This window comes from Pogona vitticeps, chromosome 4, assembly GCF_051106095.1.
Source record: "Pogona vitticeps strain Pit_001003342236 chromosome 4, PviZW2.1, whole genome shotgun sequence".
Lineage (NCBI taxonomy): Eukaryota > Metazoa > Chordata > Lepidosauria > Squamata > Agamidae > Pogona > Pogona vitticeps.
In genome coordinates, this window is record NC_135786.1 from 93,520,001 (window position 1) to 93,540,715 (window position 20,715).

Sequence of the window (20,715 nt, forward strand, 5' to 3'; positions counted from 1 at the left end):
ATATCAATATTATCTGTTGTGGTGGTCCCAGCTGGATCTCATTCTGTTCCCTCTTTTCTCTCTCCTGTCAACAGAGTTTGAACAGAAGTAAGATTCTTTGCATTTTGCATTAATGTTACTGAAGAATGTATAATTTGAAATGTGCTCGCAGACAAAAGAACAGAATTCTTCAACAAAAAGCTGTGAGGCCATGGGCTGATTCACACATAAATGTTTTCCTCCATGGGGCTGCTTTTAGAAATGTCTTCTGTGGCTGAATAAGTATGGAGAATGTTATAACCGAATGGGAAATCCACATGGAATTGAGAACTCTGCTTGTGAATCTTTGCTGAAATTTTAATGCCCTGCCTTTCTACATTGTATTCGGGGAAGCTAGTCAAGACAATAATAGCACTGAAAGAATGTTTCATGCATTCAGAGTGTTTTGGTTATGTTATCTCAGTAATACTTACAATAGTGCTTTAAGACTGGATATTATTATACTAAGGGTGTTTGAAGCATAGAGGATGGTGGCTTGTATAAGGACTCCTGGTACATTTGTGGCCAAGGTGACTTATGAACCAATGCCGCTGTGAAAATGCAATATCTAAAATAACATTCTTAACAGTAAGGTGGAAGCACCATAGACATTACCTTCTTAAAATAAAGCACACAATTTTTAAGATCTATAAAATGTTATATTTCCAGTATCATTCTACTCAGAATTATAGTTGCACTCATGTAGTCTTTGTCCAGACTACAGGAAGTGTTGCTTAGTTGGTCTTCTAAGATTTGTAATCCAAAAACCTAACTTTTCCAAGTTTTTTCTCTGTCCCTGGTGACGCAAACTGGTCTGGTGACAGTGAGTGCTAATTTGTTCAGGGAAATGAACTACTTGCAATCTAATTTCTGTGAGAAGATGGAAAGTTGGCCAGAATTGAACCTTAAACAGCAGAATGGAAAGATAAAGGGAAAATCTCCACAGAATGGGGAAACTGTTGAATAGGGAGTTCAGAAATGCAACTGCTAGAAACCTTCACTCCTAGTTGTGCTGACCAGGATTTCTGGGAGTTGTAGGCCAAGAACATCTGGGGACCCAGTGTTGGGAATCATTGCACTAGAGGAATAGGTTGCTAAGGCTAGTCTAGAAGGTGGTTTTATCAAAAATTGTGGCTTCTGCTGTCATTGATTCATTACCATTTGCCAGCTCTAAAGAAACAATAAAACACGGAAAGTACTGTAGTGTGTTTCCAGAGGTTGGTGTGAGCATATACTGCCTTGAAGAAATGAGGTAAATCTCTTTACCCGTGAGATTCCTGTCAGCAGTTTAAAATAATCTTTCCTAACCTTGTGCCCTCAAGATGTTACAAATATACCACTATTGCTACTGATCCAGAATGTGTGATGCAACACATTGTGTTATGGATTTCCTCACTTTGCTTTTCTTCACTGACAGCATGAGAAAATTTTGCAGAGCTGTTGTGGTCCCACTGTACTTCTGCCAACTTCAGCAGCTAAACAGATCATTGTTAGAAGAAATTTACAATACAACTTTTTGGGAACTGTATTTGTACTATGCTTTTATCCCCCCCCCCCTCTTCTTTGTATTTTGGGGAAAAAAGTTTATCACTTCTCAAATAACCTCCCTTTAAAGGGCCTGACTACAATCATTAAACATACAGGTGTACTGGTTGTTGTGGGTTTTTCGGGCTTTTTGGACGTATTCTGGAGGTTGTTCTTCCTAACGTTTCACCAGTCTCTGTGGCCAGCAACTTCAGAGGACAGCACTGAAGCACAGAGTGCTGTCCTCTGAAGATGCCGGCCACAGAGACTGGTGAAACGTTAGGAAGAACTACCTTCAGAACACCTTCGCGCCTTAGAGCCTGAAAAACCCACAACAAACATTAGATCCCAACCGTGAAAGCCTACGCGAATATACAGGTGTACCTTGGTTTACGAATTTAATGCGTTCTACGGGACATTAAGTAATGCGAAATATTAATAAACTGAAACGCGGATTGCCATAGGTATGGGGGAGGCACTATAAATCTTAAGGAACAATGCATCCTGGGGAAACTTCCTTCGTACAGTGAAAAAACCTGGCAAAAAACACCCTAATCTGAGGCATTATTTTCAGTGGATTTTGCTTCGTAAACTGAAAATTCCGTTAACCGAGCCATTTATAAACTGAGGTACCACTGTATTAGACGAAGCGGTTAAAGAATAAAAGAAATGATATTCACTTTATTACAAAGTAAAAACTTATATGGAAACAGATTCCAATATCAGCTTTTCCTCAGTTACAGCCCCACTACCGAAAACACAACCTCCCACTTTGGTTACATTCTAACTTCTTCTTTCATTCCAGCTCTCCTGGCACCTCCTCCTTCAGGCTCTCCTGGATAGGCTGTCCATCTGCACCCCTCAGCCAATAACCTTCTTTCCCTTGTTACCATGCAGATTGACCAAGGTTCTGTCACAACTATTTTCTACTTCACTTCCCCCCTTGCACCTCATACCCCTTTCTGTCCCCTGACCCCCCCCCCCAAGGCATGGTAATTCCCTGGCTGCACCTCTCACTCAGTACAGGGCTGCACAGCTCCAGTCCTGCCAGAGGCCAAGAGAGCTCCTCAGTACTGAGTGGGAGGTGCAGTCAGGGGGTCACCATGCCTTGGGGGGTCAGGGGACAGAAAGGGGTATGAGGTGCAAGGGCCATTCCAACTCATACCTTGCAGGGGAAATACCATGTCATAAAAGTGGTTTTCCCAGGGGGAGGCTCATCCATTGCACTTCAGGTATGCTGCTGATCCCTGTGATTTCCCCAAATATGGGGAACTCAACTGCATAATTTGTGTTAATGGAAGATTGCACGTGTGATTTCTCTGGTTTTTCTAGATTCCTTTTCATCTCTCTTTCTCCTCATCAGGACCTATTGCAAAGGTTGCAAGTCTTGGTGATGTCTTGTATTGTATTTTCTTCTTTTTCTCCCCTATGGTAAAGGATCAGGGCAAAAGGAGTCACCATTATCAAGAGCCAGGGGGTTGCTTTGACTCCTTTCATCCTCTTTCTTTGTTGCTGGAGAGAGAAAGAGGGGGAAGGCCATCTGAGACCCATTGAATTTCCAAAGGCAGTGTAGGTGAGGGGATTGTTTTTTCTCAACATGGTATGGGGAACTGTGTTTTGCAAGACGACGTGGACAATTTTCACAAAACAGTGATTTTTTCCCCCAATTGGAACACATTAAATAGATTTCAATGCATTCCAATGGGGAACTGCGTTTCGCAAGACTGTTTTTGCAAGACAGCGATTTCCATGGAACGAATTAAAATCATCTTGTGAGGCACCACTGTACATGAAACGTGAACACACAGCATATAAGTCAGAACAGCATATGGTCTATCAATCCCATGTATGTGACTTGTCAGTACTTTGACAATCCCTCTGCTTTTGAAGTTCTCAAGTAGTGAAGAAAACAAGAGGTTTATTGCTCTCTTAGTAAGGTGCCACACACGGTTGCCAGATTTTGCTTGAAAACCAATAGTTCACACATTCCTGCCTGAACTGGGTGGTATTTTTATATGATTTAGAGCTATGTTCCCTTCCAGGGACACTTCCTATATGACTGCCTTTCCCAACTGACATGTTCTGACATGAGTGGCATTCTGCTGATTATTGTTCCCACATGAGCTAGAACCCTGGGAAAAAAGCAGAGTTCTTGCACACATGGAGGGCATCCACAGATAGTGGAGGCTTTCCTTTTTCAGCCCTCTCATTCTCCATGTGTAGCAGAACAATGAAACCAGGGGTGGTGAGGTGGTCTGGAGTACTCTCCTTTTCATGTGAAGTTTCTGCATGGATAACAATGACTTAATTAATAGTCATTGGTTGGTTCTGTACTTCCAGATGGTCTGGTACGGTGCAAAGAACACATACAGTGGTGCCTCACTTAGCGAGCGCACCGTAAAACGACAAATCCGCATAGCGAGGACGTTTTTGCGATCGCTAATGCGATTGCAAAGCAATGGCCTCTATGGCCGAAAATCACATAGCGAAGGTCGGTAAGCGTTTCGCTTACCGACCTTCGCTTTGTGCCCCACGGATCAGCTGTTCGGTGGCTCCAAAATGGCCACCGGAAGCCCTGAAATGGCTGCGCGCAGCATTTTCGCGCCCTCGCTAAGCGAGGGGAGGGTGCGAAGATGACTGCCGGCCATAAGGAAGCATCGCTCAACAGTGAGTTTCGGGGCCCATTGGAATGGATTAAACCAAGTTTAATGCGTTTCAATGGGTTTTTTCATTCCATTGAGCGATGTTTCCCATAGCGAAGGTTAATCCGGAATGGATTAACCTCGCTATGCAGGGCACCGCTGTATAAGGAAAGGATGACTGTGTGCTGCAGTAAGTTGTAACGGGGGCTAAAGTGGATTATGACAAATAGCAGCAGCTTCTCATTTAGTGTGTTACAATGTCTCTGTCTGCCTCCTACTCCCTCTCCCCTTCCTATGTATTTGTCTCCTAATTTCATTATTGGAAGTATTTTTGACCTCAAAACAAAATAATTCAACAAAAATAAAGATTTTATAGGGAATAACAATTCCCTTATTATGGTTGCATAGGTTTGCATGAGAGAGAGAAGAGCTAAAAGTGCTTTTTAAATTCACAACAATAGTCTATTAGTCTCGTTGTTAGATTGTTTTTTTTTAATAATTTTTGTTTGGCATGTAATCCTGTTTAATTAGATTCCACTCTGTTGTTTCAAGATTCCATAAACTGGAGTCTTTTCTACCAGCTGCTGAAGCAGGAGTTACTGTCTAAATGATATTCACAACGAGTATTTGGAAGGTTTACAATTATACCCTTGCTAATAAGTTGTGTTATTCTCCCCAACAATTTTAAGAGCTAATCTTCAGAAGGCATTTTAAAATTAGCTAAAATTCTGTCGAGAGATTTACAAAAATGGTTAGCATGAAGATAATTATGTCACAGTCCTTGGACTCCATCTCTGATTGTGTGCATAAATCAGAAAATGTCAGCTGTGTTTTCCCTTAATAATTATCCTTGCAGCAATATATTACAGTTTAAATTTCTGTTATAATTTTGCTGTGGGTTTATAAAACACAAGGCAGTTGTTTCTAAAGTTTTTCTGCTGATTAAATAATCCAAAGACTTACTAGAATAACAAGTGATTATCATGTCTAACATTCAAATATCAATAAGCAGATCAATAAAAGCAGGAGAAAGAGCACACTCCTTGATTAATTGAAAATCTTCTTTAGAAGGTAGAAATTGTCTTTTGGAGTGTAAGTGAGATTTGAAGAGGATGATTTGTGAGGCTTACGTTTTCACAAGCATTTTCTAAATTTGAACAGCTTATGCATGGCTTGTGTGGTGCATTACTGAGACAGATGGCACCTTCTTGAAATTCAGATTAGGTGTTCAGAATGAAAAATCTGGCTCCTTGGTGCCTATAAAAGTTTGAACTAAACAAGCCTTCATTAAGTAGCAACATATAAAAGAACTATTTGTTATGATTGTGTTTCATAGAATCCATCACATTGGGGGCTTTACAAGCAGCAAACGATTGGATACTCGGTCAAAGTATTGTTTTGTCTAGCCTAGTATCCAGCATCTCAGGTAGATGGTCTTTTTAATCACTTTCTACTTTTGCTTACAACTGGATACGCTAGGGTCTAATCCTTATATACTCTTTATTCCACGCATTTGCCTACTATTGGACTATGATTCTTTCCCTTACAACCACTGTGTGGTTTATGTTTGAATTAATCATGTATGTCATGATTTGATTCATTTAAAGCTATAAGAGAGCCAATTTTTTCCTCTGTATTTACCAGATAAGCCTTGGGTGGTCATTCTGGAAAAAGATGTAATAGTGGAACTTAGATTCAAGAGCAGCCTTCCCTAATCTGATATTTTCAGATGAGCTATAACTCTTACCAGCCTCAGCCAGTATGACCATATCGGCTCTGGTGTAACCCATGTATGTGGAGCAAGGACCTGTAGAACATCAAGGGTGGTCAACTGACCTGTAAACATTGAAATGTTGGGCTCAAGTTAAAAGAAGCAAGATTTAGGCTGAATATCAGGATTTTTTTTCTTAACTGTTAATGCAGTATGATAGTGGAACCAGTTAGCATGAGAGTACTCCAATGCTGGGGGCATTCAAGAGAAAATTGGACAACAATCTGTTGTTGATTTAGATACCTGCACTGAGAAGGGGGTTGAACTCAATGGCCTTCAAACTTAATTATTTTATGATTCTATGAATATTCACATCAAGAGCTGTCAATCATAAAAACACCAAGAGCTAGGAAGAGTTCAAAATAAGACACAGTTACAATGATAAAGTATGGTTTAACAATGCAGCAATATAATATATTGTTTCCTTTCTTTATACAAAAGGTCAGGAGATTGAATACTACCACTTCTGGTTTTGGATGCAGTGTTCTGTTTGATCAACACTCATGAAACTGTAGCCTGTTCTAATTGTGGTTAGTTCAAACAAACCATCATAATTTTAAATTCTTACCACAGTCAGGAAGAAAACAAAAAAACCTGAATATGGATATTACAGGAAACTTTAGTTCAAAACTGAAAGTGAAAATGTTCAATCTCTTTTCATTGTGCGTGAAAGATGAAAGTAGATAGATGGGCCTATGGTCTCTGGTAATTAATGCCTACAGAGTTAAACCATGGTTTTTCCATAGTTCAGCATTAGGTCTGAATACGAATTAAGCCTCATCTCTTTCTCTCAGTGCTAAGTAAAAATGTTTGAACAAATCCATCAGGAAAGGCTTGGCTATGTTTGCTGCTTGTTTTTTTTTTCTCAAGGAGGGAAGAGTTGCACTTATTTGCAGTAAAAGTGGTACGAAATGAAGTAACAACAGAGGGATAAAAACGGCAATCGTAGTGTGCAATTGTTTCTACTGTGCTACTTTTGATTTGGCACATAAGCTTGCATTGCGTTGTATGGACAGAATGGTTGAGGGAAAACATTGAAGCAGTAGCAAAAATCTATGTGTGTCACCACAATGAAATACATTCCAAGCCAGTGGAGCATAGCAACTATCCCCATGTATTCTGAATGGATTTCTTGTCTGAAATGATATCCATATGTGGGCCCAATTGTATTTACTTTCCCAGGGAATTAAGAATATTTTTTGAAAATGGATACTCCATGTATTCAGGAATATTGATAGTTTCCTGTTTTCAGATACTTGTACAGATATAGAATAGCAACATTTTGTGTTATATCTGCATGTTTACATTTGCTGTTAGCATCGTAAACTGAATGCATGCTTCAATAGAATATTGAAGACATATTCTATAATCAATCAGTTAATTGGAAGGTTTAGAATCTGCATTTTCAGTTTCTGAAATGAAAATAGTAAGTGCAGTTCATGTAAGCAAAACATTGTACAAACTAGCAGTATGTCTACCTCCTACTTGCTTACCCCAATACCTCTGCAGCAGGTTAACAGAAAATGGAGACTCTGAGTGTTAGAAAGACAAACTTCCTGCTCTAATGTGTATTGTACATAGCAATGTCTCCCTTTCTATGGATACAAAGTGTAGAATAGTATGGGTGTGGGGTTGTTAATGTGAGACAAGGTAGAGCCCATGTTTGGAGTTAAAATAGGAATGGAGGAAGCTCCCGAAGGATTAATATGAATAGGATTGTACCTTATGTTTTTAAAGTCTTGGATTACACACAGCCATGCCAAGATAAACAAGCAGTGATAGAGCTCTCTTTGAAAACGTAAGCCCAAGAAGCAGATCAAATCACTCTCAGAATACATCCTCTGTAGCAATAGTTAATGATGGGATGACAGATCAAATAGCTCTTGGCCGAGGTACTAGGCAAGGTTGTCCTCTCTCTCCAGTTCTGTTTTGCCTGGTTATTGAAATGTTAGCAAATGTAATTAGGAACGACGATTTAATTGAGGGTATAGGAGAAAAGAAGACAAAGATTAATTTATTTGCGGATGATTCTTTATTGACAGTGAAAAACCCGTTAGAATGTATAGATAAAATTAAAACACACTTAGAAAAATTTGGAAAAATAACCGGATTAAACATAAACTGGCAAAAATCTGACTTAATGTTGTTTAATTATAGTAGAATAGAACAAGAAAAGTTTACTGAAAAACATGATTTTAAAATATGTAAAACAATTAAATACTTAGGAATAGATTTAGCGAAAAATATTCAAAAGATAAAGGATTATAATTATAACAAACTAAAGGAAGTAATTAATAAGAAACTACAAGAATATGATAAGTTCAAATTATCTTGGTTTGGAAAGATTGCATTGGTAAAAATGAAAATTTTACCAAAAATTAATTTTCTATTCAGAATGTTACCAATGCAGTTAACAGAGGATGAGTTGAAATATTGGCAAGGAATAGTTAACAAATATTGTAATGAAGGGAAGAAATCTAGAATAAATAAAAAGTATTGGTATAAAACAACAAAAAAAGGTGGTATAGGTTTGCCAAATATAAGAAACTATTATTTAGCTAACCAACTGAGGTTTATTGGTGAAATTATATATAATCCGGAAAGGTTAATTTGGTGGGAAATAGAATCATCAGAACTACAAGGAAATATAGAAAAATATTTATTTGCTAAAGGTAAGAAAGATAAAATAAGTCAAGTTAATAATCCCTTTTTAAAGACACTGTTAAATATATGGTATAAGTATAAAAAGAATTTGTGTTCATCATACTCTCCATTTAGATTAGTGACAGAAATAGAAGATTTTCCTACCAATATGAAGGTGTATATGGATCTATTTAAAGAAGAAAAAGTGATTAGACTGAAAGATTGGCTGTATAAAATGAGATCGATAGATCAAATGAAACAAGTATTTCAAAACAAGACTATTTCATGGTTGAACTATGCACAACTGGAAAGATGGACTAAGGAATGGGCAAATAAATATAATAAAGGTAGAGAGCACACAAAATTTGAACAATTTTTACTTTCATATGAGGACATTCAGATGACTGACTCAGTAAAAGGTACAGTAAGTAAAATTTATTCACTTTTTAATTTAGAGGAAGAAGAAAGTGAGAAAGAAGGATTGAAAATGGTGTGGGAACAAGATATTGGGAAAAGAATAAATGAAGAAGAATGGAGGAGGATATGGAAAATGAGGATTTTAAGACTGATGTCAGTAAGAATAAAGGAAAATTTTTTTAAACTTAGTTTAAGATGGTATTTAACACCGGTAAAATTAAACAAAATCAACACCAGTCATCCGAATGTCTGTTGGAAATGTGAGAAAGAAGTTGGTACATACTTTCATATGTGGTGGGAATGTGAAAAGGTACAAAGTTTTTGGAGACAAATTTTTAAAGAATTAAGTTGTATCTGTGGAAAAGATATAGAATGTAAGGCTGAGATTGCTTTGTTATCAATATATGAGAATGTGGAATATGACAAAATGATTAAAGAATTGATAACTAATCTAATAACAGCAGCTAGATTGATTATTGCTAGACAGTGGAAATTAAAGACTGAATTACAAATTGAAGAATGGTATAAAGAAATATGGAATATAGCATTAAATGATAAATTAACTTGTAATTTAAAGATGAAGAAAGGAGAGTTGAAAAAGAATAATTTTTATGTAATATGGGGTAAATTTTTGGAATATGTGTTAATAAGGGGAAAAGGGAGAGCTCCAAATCAAGAATCTATGCAGTTCTGGAGAGGAGGACAATAGAAGAAGAAGAATGAGAAGAAGAAGAAGAAGAAAAAAAAGAAGAATATGGCAAGAGGTCCCGTATATGGTGGTGGGGAACACTGTTATTGTGTTGTAAGCGTATATGTTTTATGTATATGATTTTTTTTTGTTATAGTTAATTAAAAAAAAAAAATTAAAAAAAAATCAAATCACTCTCCTGAACTGGTTGAAAATGGGAACAATAGTAATACTTTTGTGTTATTTTTATTAGTTGTTTACGTTATATTGGAAGCCGCCTAGAGTGGTCGCATAGACCAGATGGGTGGGATATAAATAAATAAATAAATAAATAAATAAATAAATAAATAAATAAACAAACAAACAAACAAACAAACAAACAAACAAATAAATAAATAAATAAATAAATAAATAAAAGTTATATTAGCAAAACTGGATATTAAATTTATTGATTGATTGATTTGAGTTAAATCAATAAAAAAAATTACAGCAGTCATCTACTAAGCAACAAATTGATTTTCAAAATGCACCCTGAATAAAAAACTCTTTGCCTGTTGGAAGAAGGAGGGGCTTACTCTAACTTTTCTTAGAAGAGAGTTCTAGAGCTTGGAAGCAGCCACTGAGAAGACCCTCTGTCATGTCCCCACCATATGAAAGGTATGTGATGGCAAGTAGTATATAGTAGTTGGGAGGTGACATGAATATTCTAATATAAAGAAACAGTTTAAGATGTATAATGGGAAAACCATTTACTTGGCTCAGTTGAAAGAGACCAGAGTTTAACCTCTAAATGAACTTTTGCTGGTGGGATTGTCATCAGTAATGCCAAAGAGAATTTAAAATGCAAAAGGTGCAGACAGTAACATTGGCTTTAACAGTGTCCATCAGCAAATAGCAGTTGGGTGAAAACAAATACTTCTCTTTGTAGATGAGCTGATGGCTTTGTCTCATCAGGTGCTCTGCAATAGTGACTATTTTGTTGTTGTTTAGTCTTTAAGTTGTGTTCGACTCTTCATGGCACCATTGACCAGAGCACTCCAGGCCCTCCTGTCTTCAACTGCCTCCTGGAGTTCCGTCAAAGTCATGTTGGTAGCTTCAGTGACACTGTCCAACCATCTCGTCCTCTGTCATCCCCTTGTCCTCTTGCTATCACACTTTCCCGACATCAGGGTATTTTCCAGGGAGTTTTCTCTTCTCATGAGATGGCCAAAGTATTGGAGCCTTAGTTTCAGGATCTGTCCTTCCAGTGAGCACTCAGGGTTGATTTCCTTCAGAATGGATAGGTTTGTTCTCCTTGCAGTCCAGGGGACTCTCAAGAGCCTCCTCCAGCACCACAATTCAAAAGCATCAATTCTTCAGCAGTCAGCCTTCTTTATGGTCCAGCTCTTGCTTCCATACATCACGACAGGAAAAACCATAGCTTTGACTATTTGGACTTTTGTCGGCAAGGTGATGTCTCTGCTTTTTAAGATGCTGTCTAGGTTTGTCATCGCTTTCCTCCCAAGAAGCAGGTGTCTTTTAATTTCATGGCTGCTGTCACGATCTGCAGTGATCATGGAGCCCAGGAAAGTAAAATCTGCCACTGCCTCCATATTTTCCCCTTCTATTTCCCAGGAGGTGATGGGACCAGTGGCCATGATCTTAGTTTTTTTTGATGTTGATCTTCATACCATTTTTGGGGGCTCTCCTCTTTCACCATCATTACGAGGTTCTTTAATTCCTCCTTACTTTCTGCCATCAGAGTGGTATCATCTGCATATCGGAGGTTGTTGATATTTCTTCTGGCAATCTTAATTCCGGTTTGGGATTCCTCCAGTCCGGCCTTTTGCATGATGTATTCTGCATATAAGTTAAATAAGCCGAGGGATAATATACAGCCTTGTTAGTCTTCATAGAATTGGTCAATTTCAGCGTCTTCATAATCAGTGGTTGGTGCATAAGCTTGTATTACTGTGATGCTGAAAGGTCTGCCTTGGATTCATATTGAAATCGTTCTATCAATTTCAAGATTGTAACCCAGTACAGTTTTTCCCATTCTTTTATTGACTATGAGGGCTACTCCATTTCTTCTATGGGATATTTGCCCACAATAGTACATATGATAGTCATCTGAATTGAATTAACCCATTCCTGTCCATTTTAGTTCAATGACTCCCAAGATGTCAATGTTTATTCTTGCCATCTCCTGTTTGACCACATCCAACTTACCAAGGTCCATAGATCTTACATTCCAGGTTCCTATGCAGTATTTTTCTTTGCAGCATTGGACTTTCCTTTCACTTCCAGGTGTGTCCACAGCTGAGCATCCTTTCGACTTTGGCCCAACCACTTCATTAGCACTGGAGCTACTTGTACTTGTCGTCCACTCTTCCTCCATAGCATGTTGGACACCTTCCGACCTGAGGCGCTCATCTTCCAGCATCATATCTTTTAGCTTTTTGTTTCTGATCATGGGGCATTCTTGGCAAAGATACTGGAGTGGCTTGCCAGTTCCTGCTCCAGGTGGATCGTGTTTAGTCAGAACTTTCCACTATGTCTTGTCTGTCTTGGGTGTCCTTGCATGACATAGCCCATAGCTTCTCTGAATTACTCAAGCCCCTTCGCCACGACAAGGCAGAAATCCATGAAGGAGAATAATGACTATACACGGAACATTTAACAATCAGAGCAAGACATACTTTTTACTTCTCTTTGATATCTGGTAACCAGATTCATACTGCTTTTGAGATTGCATTTTTGCATTGTAAAATAAAATATTTGTTTTCATCTGATTCTGTAATATGAATCTGTATTGATCTCTTCTCAGTGTCAGCTATTGGTATTGTGCTGATTCACCTAAGTATATGAGATTAGTTGTCAACTTCCAGTAACCCTCCTGCTTTGCCTCTGATTTTATACTTGTGTCTCTTTGTTTTTGCTTTGCTATCATAAACCTTTTTGAGTTGTTTGGTTTGGTATAATACAGCATTACACAACTGTTAATAGAGATAAGATATAAATACTGTATAATTAGTCCATCACGGCTGAAACTTTTAGACCTTATCAAGACCCAAAGGAAATGACTTGGCAGTAAGCCACAAAAAACATTCTCCCCCGCCCCTGTTCCATAGCCCCTCAGTCGTTGGTGTTTTCATTTTCTGCTTTAATTGCTGCTAAGAGCTGGGAATTAATTACTTTTTATCTTACTGTCTTGAAAGTGTCATAGGGCCAAACTAGACGCAATGATAAATATATGGCTGCTGCTGAGAAGCTTGCCCCTTCCATAACATTTACATCACAATGTGTTGTGTCTCCCTGCCCACTTTCAACATCGTTGTCTGCCTTGGGCAATGGAAGAAAAATGTAGGGAGTTGTAATGCCAAGATATGATGTACACTGGCCTAAATCAAATTCCTAGCTCCAGAGGGTCAACATTTAAATGCCTTTGATTTTGTGGGCCAACTCTAATAGAGATTACCAACTGGATCCAGGCCTTTAAATTGCTAACAGGATTGTTCCATACTCAGAATCTCTTCTGTCAGTGGATATTTCCATTCTTCAGGATCTCCAGAGCAGGATTTCATGTGACACAGGGGGGAAGGAAATCAAAACTTCATTGTGCTAGCCTTAGTTGGCATTGCTTTTTTCAGACCATAGGCTACATCTGCTTATCATGGCAAAATATGAATCATGGCCACAGCTTGGTAGTAATATTCTTTTGCAATAATGTTGTTCTTAATCATTAGTAATGTCCAACTGCAGGAGATGCCGTTCTGTCCCTTGAGCGCTGCCTGGAGGTTGTACTGCAATGGATGCAGGAAAATGGGTTGAGGCTGAAGCCGGACAAGACGGAGGTACTGAGGGTGGGCGCCCCCACAGTAGGTGGTTTGGGTAACTCTCTCTCTCTTTTGGGCAGGTGTGACTGTTGCCGCCAAGAGTGGGGCCCGCAGCTTGGGGATCCATCTGGACCCAACGCTCACTATGGAAACTCAGGTGGCATCGGTTGTCCGTACCGCCTTTTTTCACCGTCAGCGGATAACCCAGCTGCGACCCTATCTCGATGTCGGGGCGCTCACTACCTTGGTGCATGCCCTTGTAATCTCAAGATTACACCACTGTAATTCGCTCTATGAGGGACTACCTTTGAGGTTGATGCGGAAGCTCCAAGTGGTGCAGAATGCGGCGGCCAGACTCCTTAGTGGAGTGAGAAAATACCATCATATCTCTCCCACTCTGACCACATTGCATTGGCTGCCCGTTTGGATCTGCATTGACTTCAAAGTGTTGATGCTTACGTCGTCGTTTCGTTTAGTCATTTAGTCGTGTCCGACTCTTTGTGACCCCATGAACCAGAGCACGCCAGGCCCTCCTATCTTCCACTGCCTCCCGTAGTTGTGTCAAATTCATGTTGGTTGCTTCGCAGACACTGTCCAGCCATCTCATCCTCTGTCGCCCCCTTCTCCTCTTGCCGTCAGACTTTCCTAACATCAAGGTCTTTTCCAAGGAGTCTTCTCTTCTCATGAGATGGCCAAAGTACTGGAGCCTCAGCTTCAGGATCTGTCCTTCCAGGGAGCACTCAGGGTTGATTTCCTGTAGAATTGATAGGTTTGTTCTCCTTGCAGTCCAGGGGACTCTCAAGAGCCTCCTCCAGCACCACAATTCTTCAGCGGTCTGCTTTCTTTATGGTCCAGCTCTCACTTCCATACATCATGACAGGAAAAACCATAGCTTCGACTATTTGGACTTTTGTTGGCAAGGTGATGTCTCTGCTCTTTAAGATGCTGTCAAGGTTTGTCATCGCTTTCCTCCCAAGAAGCAGGCGTCTTTTAATTTCGTGGCTGCTGTCTCCGTCTGCGGTGATCATGGAGCCCAAGAAAGTAAAATCTGTCACTGCCTCCATATCTTCCCCTTCTATTTCCCAGGAGGTCATGGGACCAGTGGCCATGATCTTAGGTTTTTTTTTATGTTGAGTTTCAGGCCGTTTTTTGCACTCTCTTTCACCCTCATTACAAGGTTCTTTAATTCCTCCTCACTTTCTGCCATCAGAGTGGTATCATCTGCATATTGGAGGTTGTTGATATTTCTTCCAGCAATCTTAATTCCGGCCTGGGATTCCACCAGTCCAGCCTTCCGCATGATGTATTCTGCATATAAGCTAAATAAGCCGGGGGACAATATACAGCCTTGTTGTACTCCTTTACCAATTTTGCACCAATCAGTTTTTCCATATCCAGTTCTAACTGTTGCTTCCTTTCCCACATACAGGTTTCTCAAGAAATAGACAAGGTGGTCAGGCACTCCCCTTTCTTTAAGTACTTGCCATAGTTTGCTGTGGTCCACGCAGTCAAAGGCTTTTGCATAGTCAATGAAGCAGAAGTAGATATTTTTCTGGAACTCTCTGGCTTTTTCCATAATCCAGCGCATGTTAGCAATTTGGTCTCTAGTTCCTCTGCCCCTTCGGAATCCAGCTTGTACTCCTGAGAGTTCTCGGTCCACATACTGCTGAAGCCTACCTTGTAGGATTTTGAGCATAAGCTTGCTACCATGTGAAATGAGTGCAATTGTACGGTAGCTGGAGCATTCTTTGGCACTACCTTTCTTTGGGATTGGGATGTAGACTGATCTTTTCCAATCCTCTGGCCACTGTTGGGTTTTCCAAACTTGCTGGCATATTGCATGTAGCACCTTAACAGCATCATCTTTCAAGATTTTAAATAGTTCAACTGGAATGTCATCACCTCCACTGGCCTTGTTGTTAGCCAGGCTTTCTAAGGCCCAGATGCTTATGTATAGAGCCCTAAACGGTTTAGGACCTCGATATTTGACGGAACGCCTACTCCCACCAAGATCTACCCGTATCATTCGATCGAGTCAGGAGGTGAGGCTGAGTGGCCTGATGCCGAGGGAGGCCCAAAAGGAAAAAAAAAAAAAAGAAATCGGGCCTTCTCAGCGGTGGCTCCTCACCTCTGGAACAACCTCCCTCCAGAGATTTGTGCAGCCCCATTGCTGGGTATTTTTAAGACCCAACTAAAAACCTGGATGTTTAAGCGGGCCTTCCCTCCAGTCAATACTTAATTTTCTCTTCTTCACTTATCCTTTGTTATTCTGCCATCTTGAAGAATTTGTCTACTGCTTATTGTTTACTGTTTTATATATTTTTTTCTTTTTTGGTATATGTATATGTTATTCTTTATATTATCTGGAAGCCGCCTAGAGGGGACACAATGACCAGATAGGCGGGGTATAAATAAATGAATTTATTAAATAAATAAATAAAAAATAGGGGTAGCCCATAAACAGGGACAGGGAGATGTCTCACCTTCAAAGTGTTTTTCGGAAGAGTGACTTCTTGCCCTAGTCACAAGCTATCTATCATAATCCCATTTCCTTTTGTGTGACACATGTTTACACATTACTTTTGCATGCTACTTTTTCAGGGGAAATGTGAGCATTTTTCCTTCAAAGTTTAGTAGTCCATTTCATTACTGTTTTTGGTCAACTTTTCAAAAAGGGACAGAAATAAGTTACTTTTTAAAAAATGACAACATATAACAGTAAGAATTCTTTTCAAAAAGTCCATTCCCAGGCTCTGTTTCTGATGTACTAAACTATGATGTTATCTTAAAATTGAGCTGATTGAGAGTACACCATCCTGAATCCTTACTCTATGTACGCTGTATCCTATTGAGGCATCTGGAATAAAGGGTAAGAGGAGCATAAAACGGGCTGTTCAATTCTGTGCAGGGGTGACATTCCTCTCTTAAAAGGAATGCATTTCGACGGATAGGCTGAGGGTTATTGCTTCATGGTCAAAATTGTGATGTTGTGCAAAGCTATACTTTGGAATTTGTACAGAAAGATGGAATTGGGCTGTATCTTGGCTTTCACTTGCACTTCTCACACCTACATCTGTTGTCAGATTTGCAGGAATTTGTAGCAGCTGAGGTGGGATATGACCAAATCTCAGGTGATTTACATCAGCTATAGTTAATGTGTGCAAAACACTGCTGCTCCCCATGCTACCAGTCTGCCACAGCAGTGGTTCCCAACCTTGGGTAACCCAGGTGTTCTTGGACTGCAGTTCCCAAAAGCTTTTGCCACCTGCTCTGCTGCCTCTGGTTTCTGGAGTTGCAGCTCAAGGACACTTGGATTACCTAAAGTTGGGAACTACTGTGCTCCTGGATTTGGTACTCAGTCACTGCACCACAAGATTGGAGTTGATAGTGTAGTAGTGGCAAGGAAAGCTTTCTTTGTATAAAACTTTTGCAGAAGGTTGCTGCTAAAGTCTGTTTTTTAATTATTATTATTATTTACATCCTTAGAAGGGACATGGTGGTGCTGCGGGCTAAACCGCAGAAGCCTGTGCTGCAGGGTCAGAAGACCAAGCAGTCGTAAGATCAAATCCACGTGACGGAGTGAGCACCCGTCGCTTGTCCCAGCTCCCGCCAACCTAGCGGTTCGAAAGCATGCAAATGCGAGTAGATAAATAGGGACCACCTCGGTGGGAAGGTAACAGTGTTCCGTGTCTAAGTCGCATTGGCCATGTGACCACGGAAGATTGTCTTCAAACAAAACGCTGGCTCTATGGCTTGGAAACAGGGATGACCACCGCCCCCTAGAGGCGAACATGACTGGACAAAAATTGTCAAGGGGAACCTTTACCTTTACCTTTACCTTTACATCCTTAGAATGGCTTGTCACTACCTAGTTTTATAAACTACTCGTTTTCTCTTTCAGCATTTGTTCTCTTCCTGTGATTTTGAAAATTCAATAGTGTAGCAGGCTTTAATGTTCTTTTATATTTTATAGGATTACTTTGTGCACACATGCATCCATAGTTGAGGAAATACAAGGAATTTAATAGGGCTCTATGGTCTTCTGATTGCAGAGACTTTGTAGGAAACGGAATATTCTTTTCTTTCTCCCCTCCCTGACTTACTGAGGATGGATAATATTTTTCTGGTGAGAAACATATATACAAGACTCAACAGAGGACAGAGCTAATGTGTAGCTTATTTTATTTTTTAAAATGGCCTTGCAAATTCCTTGAAAAGAGATGAAAGAAAAGAGCTCCTTACACAGGCTTGCTTCAAATATCCTTTGCTGATTTGGTAATTATGTCTTAGCAGTGTCAGTAGAGTAGCATAATGTTTAATAGTGTATATTAAAATGTCTGTAGCATTATCTCAAAAGTTATAACAAGCTAATTTTGACGTTAGCTGGACAAGTTGATAAGGCCTTTTTAATAAAGTGATATAAAGAAGCTTGGGTAATTATTTTTCATTCATGTTTGTCTTTTAAAGGACTGAGCTATCTGTCATAATTTCACAATAGCCACAGACAGGGCATCATTAGGAAATGGATGTAGGTTTGTCAGTGTGGGTGACATTATGTAAATACATAGGCATCATCCTCTGCTACAGTAGATGGAACACATTTAGTACATACACTGGACCATTCATCTGAATGCTAGAAAAGACTCATAAAATGCAAGTGAAAGAATTAAAACAATGGAAGAAATAGGTATTTCTTGATTGCTATGTTGCGTGACTGGGAAGAGGAATTTTAGTTGTTTTGACCAACTAAATACTTTTAGGGTCAATCAAATATAAATAAACTTGTCTAATTTTAAAATCTTAGTAGCAATGCCATTTTGAGATGCAGGCTGTTCCTAGTGGTGCCAGAAAGAAATCAGAAGTAATATGGTAAAGTATCTTGTCCTCTTTTTTTATTTTTATTTTTTGCTTGATTATGAATAGTAAAGTCCTTACTTTTTAAAGCTTTCAGAAAAGCCTCAGAGAGGCTGTAATTTTTTGTGTGTGCCAAGTAATGTTTAATTGCTATTGCAGAATTTTACTTGGGGGAGTCATTGCCATGTTTAGTGATGGGAGCTTTAAAAAAAGGCAATAAGAGGAAGAAGCAAGTTACTTCTGCGAGTAGTGTACTGACTTGCTTTGTAGTTTTTTTGAGCTTTGGTGCCAAGAGTAGGGAATGTTCTGTCAGTTGAAATCTGTCTTGTGGTTGTTTTTAGACTGTTAAAGAAAGCCAGTCTAGTCCAATGTGTATTGCTGCCTGAGGCAAGGCGCAAATGCCACCTATCTCAGCCAAGTGAGTGTGCACATATTAACCACATCTGGTCAAATCATTTTAACTGCACATGTCTGCCTTCTCCTAAACTTCCCACTTTCCCAAGGAATGAATAAATATCTCAGTCAGTTAAACAGCTAGGAAGGTAATATGCTTTGTGCAGGGCAGTTCATTTTGTGTGTGTGAGAAAGAGAGGGGGGGAGAGAGAGAGAGAGAGAGAGAGAGAGAGAGAGAGAAGAGGACATGTTGTGCCTTGTTACAGGAGTCTGGGATGCACTTTGTTCTTTTGTCATGAGTCTTCATGGCTTCCTAAGTCAGCTGTGTAAGGTGGCCATCTTACTTGATTTATTAGTAGAACCAACCCCGTAAAGATCGTGCTCTGCTTAGTTTTTAAATTTGTTTTGAAGTTTTCTGAATTTGCAGCTGTTGGCTTTGACAAATTGATTTAAATCACATTTTAAATTTTAAAAAAAGCAGCGTTATTGATTTAAGGTCCATTCACAACCTGGGTTCAATCCCAGGTAGCCAGCTTGAGGCTCACTCAGCTTTCCATCCTTCTAAAGCAGTAAATTCAGTACCCAGCTTGCTGAGGGAGCAATGCATAGCGTGCATAATTCATTGTAAAACATCCCATAGAGTGCTTTAAGTGCTGGTGTATAAGAAGCACATTTTGCTTTGCTTTCAATTGTGATTTAAATAAATTTGATTTAAATCATATTCATTGTGGGCAGGACATTCTCTTGTCTTTTGGGAGAAGCACTGTAATCATTTCCTGTGATGCTGCTAACTTCTGTTTTTTGGAAGAGCTTTCACACCCACCCTCCCTGTATGACTGCTTGCATAGCTTCAAGTTTAGAAGGTTACAGGTTCGTGGGATTAGGGAAGAATATTAGGTTGTTGTTTTTTTAAAAAAAATCTAAGATTTTTCATTTTATCAGTTTTGCTATAAGGTGGTTAGGTCACTGGACAGGATCCAAATGTGAGGTATACAGTGTCTAAGTGCCCATCGTTACCAGAGTGTAGGGAACTTTTAAGAAGATACTAGGGCAGAGGCTTTTAAGAATAGTTCCAGCTTTAAGGTTGGGTGGACCTGCTTCTCTTCCAAGTAGTAGGGGAAGTTTTCAGTGCCTTGCTCTCATAGAATCATAGAATAATTGGATTGGAAGGGGTCTAGAAAGTCATTAAAACCAACCCTCTGCTCAGGAATGTATAGGATCCTGCATCTGTCATTCCATGGTCTTCTTCTAGAAAATGTGCAGGGTTGTTGATTTCTTAGTGAGGAGGTAGGGGAAAAAAAAGGTTTGACATAATCACCTTAAAAACAATGTTTTCTGTCCCCATAACAGTCTTGTTATCTCTTTGAGCAGTTTTACCATGTTGACTCTTTTTAGTGCTAGATTTATTTTAGTCTTAGGTGACTTACTGGCATTTATCAGGAATATTTTTCATATTGTAAGTTATTCAGAATAATTTTGTGGAAAAAATGTAATGTAATAAACTGAATAAATATTGAAGAAAGTAGACATTGAAGCTTATTAATCTCTCTCTCTCTCTCTCTCTCTCTCTCTCTCTCTCACACACACACACACACACACACACACACACACACACACACACACACATTCCCATCCTTGTTAAGAAAGGTTGTCTTAGGAAGAGCCAGACCAAAGTCTTTCTCATCCGGTGCTATTTACTGATTTATTTCATTTATGGCCTGACTTTCCTTCAGGGAGCCAAACGCAGCACATGTGGATCTCCTGTTCCCCAATCAGTCCTCACAATAACCCAGTGATGTGATTGTGGCTAAGAAGAATTGAACCAAAGTGCCCTGAGTCAGAGTTCAAGACTAAGTGCTACACCTGACTGAATGCCTCTTATATTTATTGGGGTCAATGCACTTTTGTTTTTGTTTTGTTGGTAGCAATATTTAACAAACCAACTTTTCA

The 20,715-nt window shown here is 39.3% G+C and overlaps 1 protein-coding gene and 1 non-coding gene across 3 annotated transcripts in view; both read left to right on the top strand.

The window, feature by feature from the left end:
- DPYD (dihydropyrimidine dehydrogenase) overlaps positions 1 to 20,715 on the top strand; it is a 623,728-nt gene that overhangs the window by 74,066 nt on the left and 528,947 nt on the right. The window lies entirely within an intron of this gene.
- Positions 2,700 to 2,863, top strand: LOC140707095 (U1 spliceosomal RNA). The gene has a single exon (XR_012087087.1). It is a non-coding gene; the product is annotated as a U1 spliceosomal RNA (small nuclear RNA).